Source organism: Elephas maximus, chromosome 9 (genome assembly GCF_024166365.1).
Source record: "Elephas maximus indicus isolate mEleMax1 chromosome 9, mEleMax1 primary haplotype, whole genome shotgun sequence".
NCBI lineage: Eukaryota > Metazoa > Chordata > Mammalia > Proboscidea > Elephantidae > Elephas > Elephas maximus.
Window position 1 is genome coordinate 74,649,113 of NC_064827.1, and position 12,782 is coordinate 74,661,894.

General features: G+C 43.6%; 1 protein-coding gene across 21 annotated transcripts in view; it reads right to left on the minus strand.

Annotated features, from left to right (window-relative positions):
• Nucleotides 1–12,782, minus strand: part of DENND1A (DENN domain containing 1A) — a 568,035-nt gene that overhangs the window by 170,096 nt on the left and 385,157 nt on the right. The gene's annotated exons all lie outside the window — the stretch shown is intronic.

The following is a 12,782-nucleotide window of genomic DNA, read 5'->3' on the forward strand; positions in this document are numbered from 1 at the left end:
CAGATGGCTAACCTTTTGACTACTAACTGAAAGGTTGGTGGTTCCGACCCACCCAGAGGCACCTCGGGAGACAGGCCTAGGGATCTGCTTCTGAAAGGTCACAGTCTTGAAAACTTCATGGAGCAGTTCTGCTCTGCACACGTGGATGCCATGAGTCAGAATCGGCTCACCAGCAACTGCAACTAACAAGAGGAAGCACCTCCAAGAACCCAGAAGAGAGGGTCTCGGTAAATGTTCTTTTGGAGCTGCTGACTTCAGTTATTTCAGCTCTCCCTGCTTTAAGTTTGGAGCCCTGGTGGTGCAGTGGTTAAGTGTTCAGCTGGTAACTAAAAGGTCTTCAGTTCAACTCCACCAGCCGCTCCTTGGAAACCCTATGGGGCAGTTGCGCTCTGTCCTGTACGGTTGCTACGAGTAGGAATTGACTTGATGGCAATGTTTTTTTTTTCTTCCTGCTTTAAGTTCCTTGTCTATTAATTTGGGGGTAATACCATGCACATTTAACCAAGAAAATATATATAAAGAGCAAAAAATAGGGAAGTCAATATATGTTAGTTTTTTTCTCTCCCATACTTGTTTTGCATAACACTCATCAAATCAGGATAAAAAAGTTCCCCTTCAGAGAACAGATGACGAGGAAACCCTGATGACACTGTGGTTAAGTGCTACGGCTGCTAACCAAAAGGTCAGGAGTTTAAATTCACCAGGCACTCCTTGGAAACTCTGTGGGGCAGTTTTGCTCTTTCTATAGGGTTGCTATGAGTCGGAATCAACTCGAAGGCAACGGGTTTGGTTCTTTTTGGTTTAATGATCCATTAAGCTGGCAACTGACTTGTTTAGGACAACCTCAAAACTGAGAGACCATTTTGAATGTGGTGAAGAGGATGAGAATAAGAATGCATCTCAGTCGGAATATGGGCAAAGAAAGTCTCAAGCAAATGGCTTACGAATAATGCCCATGAGCCGTGACTGATGGGAACAGGGTAAGTGGAGATTTGCCAGGTCACATCACTAACGTGCACCAGCAGACCAAACATAAACGTTCTCTGGTTAAAGGCTTTCCAAAAATCCCGTCACACCTCCATGGAATGTGACTGCTGGTGAATTGGGCATTCACTGGATAAAAAGGGAAGCTGCCTCCACAGTTTGTTGCAGAGGGGAGGGAGGATGAACAGAGAACGAGTACTTTACATCTGCCATCTCATTTACTTCTTAAAACAATTTTATGAGGATGGAATTTTTTTATCCCTATTTAACAACTGAAAAACCTGTGGTTCAGGGAGGGAGTAATTCCCAAGGTTTCCCAGCTCTTAAGTGGCAGCTTTCCTGGAATCTCAATTTTCTGTAGCCTGTATTCAGCTGTTTCCTACAATATATTCGGAGTACATCTGTAACATTTGAATATTCCACTGTACATTTTACAAGCTTCCTCCCATCCCCAAGCCCCCAGAAAGAGAATATACTACAATAAGAAATTAGACATCTACTAGATAATATCTGTTAGTTAATAAAATTCCAACAAATCTCACCAAGTTTGGGGTAGTCAATCAACATACATGGATCTCTGATACTCCTGCTAGCTCCAGGGTAAGCCCACAGTTTTAAATGCCTCATTCTTGCTTCATTATGAGGCATGAACCAGCAGACGTATGTCAAGGAAACCCTTTTAAGGTATCAGTTAAGTAGAGATTCTCTTCCCTACTTTGCAGTTGAAGAAATCAACTGCAGTTCAGAGAGGTATAGTAACTTGCCTAGAGCCACACAGTTGAGAAGAGGCTGAGTCCACATTGGTACCAGGTCTAATTACAAATCAAGGGGCTTTTTAACTTCACTACGTTGTTTATTATTTGCCTGAGAAGGGTAATCACTAAATAGCTTTAATATCTGGGATTTGGTAGTGCTTTCGAATCCATCAGCGGCTCCTCAGAAACCCTGAGGGGCACTTCAACTCTGTCCTATAAGGTTGCTATGAGTCAGAATTGACATGACAGCAACGGGTTTTTTTTTTGGTTCTGAGCCTGTTTGACCCCATGCCCACTCCTTACTCTTCTGCTCTGCTCTGTGTAGAAATGAGGTTGACCTCTGCACACTGAGTTCCCTGGGCTCCCAGATCAGCTGGCTTCATGCAAGGTACTGTCGAGAGATTAGGAGGAGGAAGGATGGAGAAGCTGAGTATTTTTCCACTGCTTCTCTGCCGTGACAGGTTGTCCAGTTCACCTTCTCTACGATTCAAGCACCCACTGGACAGACCCACAGGTTCTAGCTGCAGTGAAGCAACCGTGGCCCCTTTGCCTTGCTAATCTCTGGATTACCTCTCTGCCCTCTTGAGTCTCAGCTCCTCCATTGCCTGTGTCACCATTTCCTCACATTATTTTCCTTCTGCTGTAAACATCTGAAGTGATTCCTGCTGTCCTGGTTAGAGCCTGACTGATACACTGATCAAATTGCTGGCCAAAGGGGACACAGTGGCAGCCTGGGAGGAGAGCTGGGAGAGCCAAGTGATGGTTGGGTTCTATGTCTCAAGGATGGCCTGTTGGCCAAAAGCCTCTGTCTGGCCACACAAGAAATGCTGGGGCTCACAGTAATAAGACTGGGGTAAATGAACACAGCTGGTCTCCTAACTCCATGGTCTCAGAGCAAGAAAAATTCACCACCAACCATGAACTACAGCAGTGTTCCCAAACCGTGTTGTGAGGAGTACTAGATGCATGGAATTAATAGGTATTTTATGGGGAAAGCAGCTCTGGAAAATGCTTGGTTAAACAGAGTTAACCAGATTTCTTTACTGCAAGGCTTCTGTGCATTACAAATCTCAAAAAAAAAAAAAAAAGTAATGGTATGTAATATGCAAGAAGTCCAGATTTTACTTGATCATGGAAAACATATCAGCATCTTACGGATCTAATATTTCAAGGAACACAGACTGGAAATACTGGTTTACAATGGTATTAATGCTAAAAACCTTTTGTGGCCTTCAAGGTTTTTCATGGACTTGGAGGTAACCACCCTTCCACCTGGCCACACTCCTCCTCCCTATCTATGCTCCAGGCACAAGATCACTGGAGTACCTCAACATGCCATGGAGCTTCAGCCCCACGCCTTTACATGAGCTACTTCCTGCCCCTTGCTCCTAGGAAACTACCATTCCTCCTGTAAGGCCCTATCCCTTCCCTGGGAAGCTTTCCCTCAACATCCAGCTGGAAGTGACTAGCCCTGTCTTTGACTGTCTACCACCTTGTACAATATTCACTCTAGCACTTATCACACCTTACTGCAACTCTCTGCTTTCTGTCTCTGCTCCTGGGGTGTCCTTAAGAATAGTGACCGGGTCTTATTCATCACCATGTTCGAGCCAGTGCCAGGGCAGAGTAGGTCAGGGTTGCAGGGTAAACAAGTACCCCAAGATTTCAAATATTTGTATCATTTTCTGATATCAAGGTTTGATTATAATTGACTTAAAATTCAGGGCAAATCAAATAAAATTTCTATTGTTAAGATCCCTATTAAACTAAACATATAAATTTAGCTACTTTTATTATGATGAAAATAATTTCTTAAAAGAAAAACCCTAAAATCAATTAAAAAAACAACTGTCATCAAGACAGCTTAGCACACAGATTAACGCTGCTGTGAGAAAACCAGCCACTAGGTGTCAGCCCAGGAAAAGAAGAGGGAGGGCTACACTCAAAAGTATTTTACTTTTTCATCCAATTATCACCATAAATATCAAATATTTTAACAACAAAATATTACGCAGTCAAAATTATATATTAAAGGAATGTTTTTGAAAATATATGTAAAGTTTTGACATTTCCCCTTTGCAAAATAGTTTACAAATGGTGTTAGTTTAACCTGCATTTGTCAAGGAACATTTGCAGTTGAGAAATTGACTCTTAAGAGAAAACCAGCTCAGTTTTCTTCTAAAATGCCCTTGACTTGTATGTAACATGGACCATATGCTAATCGCCAGTGCAGCGAGTGGTCAGAGGAAAAAGCGTGGTTGCCAGGATCATGCAGATGGCAGGTCTGTATCCCCGCTCTGCCACTTTACAATCTTTTGTAGCCTCAGTTTCTCAGAGGAAAAATGGGGCTATACCACTCTCTTCATCTGGGGGCTGTAAAAATCAAATAAGGGAATATACATGACGAGCCCAGCACAGAAGAAATCTTTGATGTTCTTTTCTCTTCCTTAAGACTTTGTCTTAATGATTAAGAAAACTGTTTCAGCTCCTGAACAATTGAGGACATCATAACTAAGGGCTATATTTTTGTAATTTTATTCATTCAACAGATAGTTATTGAGCACCATCTGTGTATCGGGCTCTGCATCGGGGTTGTATAAGTAAACACAACGTAGCCTTCGGGAGCGGGCGTCCATTCCTTTGTGGAAGGGGAGCATAAGGCTGAATGTGAAGTAGCTGTGTATTTCAAAAAATGTATCCTCACCCCGTAGAAAATTAGTGTGGATATATGGGGAAGGAAATCCACAGCTTTATCTTCTAACATCTTCTCCATAGAATGAACCCACCAACCCTACTGTGTGCTGGGGTATAAGAACAGGATAAAATCTTGTTAAGAAGTACAGTCTGTCTATGTACATGAAGTCATATGTCACTGCTTCGGGCTCCAAATTGTCAGGTGCTAACCACTGCTTGAAAGTGGACCAGAAAGGTTCCTTTTCAGAGTCCCATTGAAAAAGTGAAAGACCCTACAGTGAGCTCATTGGACTTAAAAAACACTGGTAACAGCAACCATTTCTCTTTGCTACTGCTTCTGTAGAGATACGGTATTAAAAACTGCTACAAAGGATTCCGCTTAATCCATTAGTATAGTCCCATGTTGTATTCTCCTAACTGGGATTGAGAATTTACTCTATGTGTTGATTTCACAGAGGGCGATCCTCTCCAGATCCTAAAGGGCGATGGTTAGCTACCACGCAGTGGCAGGACTGTGCCTTTGTTTTACATTTACACTTTCCCATGTGGCATCTGTGTCCAATCATTCTTCTCAATGCTCTAAAATGAAGCTGTGGATGATTTTGTTTTTAACTGAGCATGTATACTGTGTAACACTGAATTAGAACTACTAGCTCGGCATGGGAAAACAGTTACCAGTCATTCATTTGTTCGTCTACCCATTCAACATTTAATGAATGCCTACGAAATACCAGACCATGCGAGGGACACTATGGTGTATAAAACGTGAAACATGGTCCCATCCTTAAGGAAAAAAGTGAGAAAAGAGTCAGCGTTATTAATATGAGACTAAGTTCAAGCCTAGAATTCCTCCTGGATAGCCTAAGACACACTAGCTGTGTTTTATTTTTCAAGCATTTTAGAACATATGGAAATTTCATTTTGATCATATTCAGTGATGCTCTTTGAAATCACTCAGTTAAGCTTGATCATAGTGTTTAATCGGGTTCCCTGCCAGTTCTTATCTTCTCTCACTTAAGGACCTACTTTTTACTTGGGCAGTCAGCTTCTAGAACAATGGTTCTCAGTGCAGCAAGCATTCATGGTATTACTCTAAAGAGTCAGGAATCCCAAACTGTGTCCCCACCAGTGTCCCTATGAGATGGCCAGTGGAGACCTGTACAATGGTCATCTTTTCCCAATAAGCAAAAAATGCTTTGATGAAATAGGAAGAACAAAAAACCAAAAAACCTCAATTATATTTTCTCTTGTGCATTTTAAGAAATTGACTCTCATGCATTTCTTAACTTTAAATCTTTGGTCCCTACCACCCCCACTTGCATGTAAATACTGGTGAGCAATAACATAAATACCAAACAAATATTAAAGGAAATAATTAAATATGTAATTTTTTACAAATCCTTCATGTATCATTTGAGATATAAGCCATACTTTCACAGTTAGTTCAAAATAATTAAATAGGCTAGAATTCCATTATGTTTTGCATGGCTTCAGGTACTCCGACACTTGCTGAACAAGTATGAATGGGCAGTCTCATTTTCCTCCTTGTCCTCCTTTACGTTCTTGTCATCCAGAAATCATCATTATCATTTAGTTAGTATCTACTACAGCTAGACATTCTGCTGGTGTTTTACATACACATTGCTATTTTTCTCAACAGTCCAACAAGGTAGGCAATATCATTCCTATTTTACAAACGGGAAAACTGAAGCTCAGAGAGATTAAGTGACTTCCAAGGTCATCTTCTAGTAGGCGACAGAGCCAGGATTAAAACCCAGGTGTGACTCGAAGCAACTCAGAGCTCCAGAGGCAATCACTGGAGTTCCCCATTTCCCTGCCTCATTCTCAGGACATGACCTTCACTGGGATGAATGTGAAAATGAGAAAAATGGCAACTAGGAAGTTACCAGCCCCTTCTCTGGATCACCTTAGACTCCTGTTGTCAATGCATCTGCTTAGCTCAGGTCTGTAAGTTTTGGTTATACAGGCAGTCCCCAGGTTACTAACATCCAATTTATGGACAACTCGTACTTAAAAACTCACTTGGGGAAGGGATCTTGTTCATAACCAGGGGAGTGCCTGTAGTTCCCTATCTGCTTGCCTAAAATGAATTGGAAAATAAGAAGAAATTTTCACAAACTTTTCCTTCAGAATATTCATGGATACATAGCCATGTTTCACAAAGACACCATGATCCACTTAAAAAACACGGGCTCTGAAGACAAACGTGGGTTTGATTCTCAGCTCCACCATTCCCCAGAATCTCAGAGCCTGCATATAGGCACACACACCAGCCCCTTCCAGGCTTTATCTAATTTCCCCTCTGCCCAGGGTTCCTCAGTTCCTTACTTCTCTTCTTGCAGTACTGTGCATACTGTCTTAAAGCTCCTCCAACCCTTGTTAGCAGAAGATGGAAGTATAGATAAATGAGTAATACACCTTACAGGTGTCTGGGTAGCTTTTGTGTGTCTATGTGAAGGGCAGGGAGCACACATTATCAAGCATTCTTTTCATTTTGAGCTGCTCTTAAGCCGGGTCAACTGAAACCTGCCTCTTTACGACATTGTGATAAGTTGGCACCCACAGTCAGGCTCCTGTACTCTGACTCAGAAGGCTTGGAAATACAGTATTTCAAAGTTTTATTCACAAAGATGTTTTGTGGAGCATTAATTACAATATCAAAAGATTGGAAACAACCTAAACGCCCAACATGAGAGAGTGTGTACGAAAATTATGGTAGCTGCAGTTGATGGACTATTCTGCAGCTATATAAAAATGCATATGATGTAACGTTAAATGGGGAAAAACAAATTTCAATTTACATTCGATTGCAGCTATGTAAACATTTTGCACAATAAGAAATAACTAAAGAGAATACACCAAAGGTGGCTGATGTAGCTTTGTTTGTCTAGTGGGAATACGGTGAGATTTCATTTTTTCTATTTTCTCAATGTTCACCAATGTTTTATTATACTTTAATAAAAATGCTTGTACTAAAAACAAATATAAACACTTTTTTTTTTAAACCATGAGATCAGCAGTGTTACTTGACTATGAGACAGACATATATGGTGTTTTTCAGCCTGCTCCAATACAGCCTCGTGCATTCATGCTTGGAAGCTGGGCTATCAATCTGCTTTTATTTTAACTTCTCTGTCTTCCAGGGGTTTTAGGTGGATGAACATGAATCAGGAGAATCATGTACACAATCAGGGGTTGTAAGGTGGATGATGCCCGTGTTCCAATGGCCAAATCTGGAAGCCTGGCCTCTTGAGGCGGACCACTGCCTACACAGCCCCCTTCACAGCACTGCCGCATCACTGTTGGTTTACTGGTCTACCCTGCTGCACCCAGCATATGCTCCCAGCATACACTCCCAGCGCCCAGGGGTTGTGTTCCCTCCATTGAAGAAGCCCAGGCAACAGGTGGGTCCTGAGAGGGGCACACAAGCTGGCTGAATAAACAGCTCCCTTCAGTGCTCCATCTGTACTGCCCTTTCCACAGATACTGGCACCCAACAAGATACGCATCTGAAAGCACCTCTATCCATAGGTTGTGTTCTTTGATCTGGCATTTACCAGGAACCTGCAACGGGCTAGGCACGGGCGAAGCATCTTCACATGCAGTTTCTTAAGACAACTCCAACCAACCGTGTGAGGCAGTTCAGGTCCCTGACAGTGATCTACAAAATGAGAAACCCCAAACAGGACAAGGAATGAAACGAAAGCACATAATTCTATTTTTGAAAATTCTTCAAAACCGACGCCATTGTGCTCTGAAAAGTCTTTCAAAGGGGTGGGGTGGGGTGGGGTGGGGTGGGTCAGTTTTATTCAGATCTCATGAGGCTATCATTTTAAACAAAAGAGTGAGGTAAAAATGAGATCCTTTGTAAAATTCATTCATTCTCCCTAGGAGGGAGAAAGGGGAATATTTAAGGCAAATTCATGAACCACACTGCTACCCCACATCCTCTAAAAGTTGCAGTCTTCTACTGGGAGGAGAAAGGATCCCTGGCCTAGCAATTAAAATCATTTGTCTTTTATCCCCTTCTTGCCAAAAAGGACCCCAGCCCTAACTAGTTAATCCCTAACACACACTGCTACTCCCAGAGTTGCCTGGCAACTGGTAGGAGGCGTGTCAGAGAGCAAGAAAGGCCTAAATAAATGAGCTGGAGCCTGCGCTGCTGCTTGACATGGATAAAGGGGGTTTCTCTGAATGGGGCTGCCTGGCTGCTGTGGTTCTGTCATTTAAGCTGAGAAGAACAAGTTGGCTTGGCCAATATTGTTAAATACTGTATTTTGGGCTTTGCACATGATATTCTCTTGGGGACTGAAAAAATGGGTCGGTCATATGCCCTTGAGATTTGCAGATGTCCTCGCCTCTGCCAGGCAGCAGCAACCTCCAAAGCCTAAAGACAGGACAGGATGCAATGCAGATGCACGGCACAGAGGCTGAGGCCACCCTCATCTCCACCGTTTCTCTGTTCCTTAATTTCTTTTATCTATCCTTCCATCTGCTCTTCCAAAATACACTCCTTGTTGCCTACACTGTGCCATGATCCGTGCCAGGCACTGGAAGTGCAGAGAGAAAGTGTTAATAACGTAGGACATGCAGAAACCAGAACAAAGGCAGCAGGGTGTGGCAGACGAGCTTGGGTTTTGGAGTCAAGGCAGACCTGAGTTTGCATTGTGACTCTACTACTTACCAGGAAGTCACCACCAATCTGAGTCTCCATCCCCGGATGTAAAATGGATACTAAGGGGCAGTGGTTTTTCAGGGCAGTTATGGGGAATAATTAAGATCATGGATGCAAAGCAACTTGGAGTTGAACAGAACCCTGCCAGGATGGGAGGCCTCTGAGCAGATAGTAGACTTGGCTGTGGCTGAATGCCCTTGGTTTCTCACTTTCTGACCCCCAGCAGGCCCCTTTGAAACAATTTATCTGGCCCAGTGACTGAACACAGGCTTCCCCTTGGGACCAGCACAAGGCTCACCCCAGCAAATGGACAGAAGGTATGGCCTTGGCTGGGGTACCCTTTCTCTTCCCTTCTGGGCAGGGGAAAGAAAATATAGCTTAAGATACAGCTTAAATACAGCTGCTTTTTGAAATGTTTCCATTTAGAAAGGAAGAAAAAAAATAAAAAGGCCACAGAGTTAAAAAATCTCAAGTGAGCTCTGGGCCAGGGGAAGGGTCCTCAGACCACAGAGGAGGAGTTGCTGGTCTCTGCTTCTCAGGCCGGGCTTGACGCCTCCTCACAGAACTAGGCAGGCACTACGCAGCTATAAGCTGGAGACATTCTGGTGCAGTTCCAGGCTGGTTGGGATCCTCATCAGCACAGAGGAGGCAGTGGGCCCTGATCTGGGCTTATTTAATCCTCACTACCATCCTGCCGGAAAGCCTGGTGGCATAGTGGTTAAGTGCTACAGTTGCTAACCAAAGGGTCGGCAGTTCGAACCCGCCAGGCACGCCTCGGAAACTCTATGGGGCAGTTCTACTCTGTCCTATAGGGTCGCTATGAGTCGGAACTGACTCGACGGCACTGGGTTTGGTTTTTTTTTTTTTACCGTCCTGCCAATAGGGGATTCCTCATCCATTTTTATGGCAGAGAAAACTGAGGAGCAGAGAAGTGAGGTAACCTACTCAAAGTCACAAGTTAGGAAGGAGCAGAGTATAAAGGAGCGCACTCAAGTCTGTCATGTTTCAAAATTAAACAAACACAAAAAACAAAAAACACTGTGACTTTGCAGTAACCTGGGTCCCATGATTGTACCCTGCTGGCCCAGCGTTGGAAGCTACCACATCAGCATGGCAAGCACTGTGGCTATACCACAAAGCAGCAAGCCCAGATGAGCTGCAGGGCCTCGCTGGGTCACTGCTGCTCTGGCCTGGCCTCCACGTGCGTGCACGCACACACGCACGCACGCACGCACACATGCACACGCACGCACGCACACACACACACGCACATTCTTCCCTTGCAGGGTTCTCTTTGCCCTCAGCCTCCCACTGGCCTCCACACTCCCCGTCTGCTGCTCAGGCCCTGCCCTGCACCCTGCCTAGAGGCTCCTCTCCAAGCTACAACCTGGCTCTGGCCACCAGCTTTACCTCACTATGTGTATCTAGGGCCTTCAATACACTTGGGTTCTTTGATCCAGTAAATCCACTTCAGGGACTCTGCCTAAGGAAATAATTCAAACCATGCATGAAAATTTATATAAAGATGTTCAGTGTTGTTTAAAATGATGAAATGTTACTGACAATCCAAAGGACCAGCATTAGAATAACGTGGTAGGCCTCAGTACGGATTGCAGATCATGGCACTTGACAGAAATCTCTGGGAGAGGAGCCCAGGCAGTTGCAGTTTTTAAAGCCCCACAGGTGACTCTGATCCACAGCTAGGGTTGAGAACCACTGGAGTCATCTGATGGGATATTTGTAGCCATTATAAATGACATTTAAGAAGTGTTTTTATACGATGTGAAAAACGTTTACAACATGCTAAAAGGTAAAAACAAATAACAGAAATACTGGATTGCTTTACCAAGAAGATCTCAACTGTCTAAAAGAGAACACCAACAACAAAAAAGCTAAAAACAAAACCAAAATGAAACAAAAACAAACCAAAACACCTAGAACCTAGGGGGAAACAAGCTAACATTTTAACCCCAGTGATAGGACTGTGGGTGTTTCCTCATTTCTAGTCCTCTGAACTTTAAACATTTTCTTATCAAGAGCAGATGCTATTTTTATAGCTAGAGAATACACTAAAAGACAAGTGGCCTGGAGAGGACTCCCAATTCCCTCAGCACTGTGCTGCCTGCCAACCCCAGCAGGCTTGCCCAAGGCACCAATCTCCCCAACCATGTGGCCATGGCCACCTCAAACAGGACTTCAGTCATCTCATCCCCTATTCAAAAACTTATAGTACCTATTGGGTAAAGTTGATACTGCTGGCCTACCAGATAAGGCTCTGCAGAATTTGGCTCCCACCTCTCCTGAAGCCCTGTCTCCCCACCCAAAACCATTACTTCAGACGGTTAAGAGTCTGGCTGCTAACCAAAAGGTTGGCAGTTAGAATCCACCAGCCGCTCCTTGGAAGCCCTACGGTGCAGCTCTACTCTGTCCTATAGGGTTGCTATGAGTTGGAATCAACTCAATGGCAACGAGTTTGATTTTTTTGGGTTCACTGGCCTCGCAGGGTCCTGCTATCAATATCAAGCCTTTGTTTGCTCTGTGAACTTTACACCCCCGACAGGAAAGAGCCCTCTGCCTTTCTTTTTCCAAGCCCTACCCAACAGACCAAGTTCACTTTTCATCTTTCTTAAGAAATGTTTTATAGCTTGTCTGATCCTTATAACAACCTAGAGATGTAGAGAGGACAGGTATTCTCATCCTCATTTTGCAAGTGAAAAAACGGAAGTTTGCTCAAGATGATACAGCGAAGAAGTACAGAGTCAATTTATAAACTTCAGGTCTCCTGTCCTTAAATCCAGCACCCTTCTGATCCAAGTGCAAGTACAGCCATAAACTCTGCTTGAGGAGCAACTTGTCTCCAGATCACATCTTGAGCAATAGGTACCAAGAGCCAACAGCCTCTGGATTCTAGACACATATACGTGACAACAATGAGATAACTGTAAAAGTAGAAACTCTTCATGTCTGTCAATGTTCCCAGCAACCCAAGGAAGGAGCTGGGCCAGTTGCCCATTCCCCATTTTAGAGATGGGTAAACAACAGTATTTTCCTTGACTTATATACCAGCTTTCAAATCACCACTCAACTCTGACTGGTTTAGCTGAGCCCAAGATAACAAGCAACACTCAGAGCTGCCTCTCTTCAAGACAAGCAGGGCATGAGGAACTTGCTTTAAGCTGAAGGGCTTTACAGGACCAAAGGGAAAAATTTCTTCGGGAAGCAAAAACTAAGTGCGTCCCTTCTGTTACATGATCGTGTAACCATGACATTGTCCGAGGCAGAGGCAGCCTAGTGTGTAATGTGGCATTAGGATGCTGCTCCCTGAGCACCCACTCCCCTGACTGCTTCACAGAGATTATGTCTCCGGGTGAAGGGAAAACAAGGTGTTTCCGACCACTCTTTATGTTTACCTTAGGCATACAATGGAGTCAAACAGTAAAAGAAATATATTAACAATGTATAGTTGTAGCTTATAAGAAGTGTGTGACCACAGTTCACTGTCAGAGTTTTTACAGGAAATACATTGCCTGATAGCCACTCATCTTTTGTCATTTAGTTTAATAAAATGTTATAGATTAAAACAAAAACAGAAACAAACATCCTAGCCTGCAGGCAGTGTGACCTACACTGGTCCCTTGCACCCCACTCAGGCT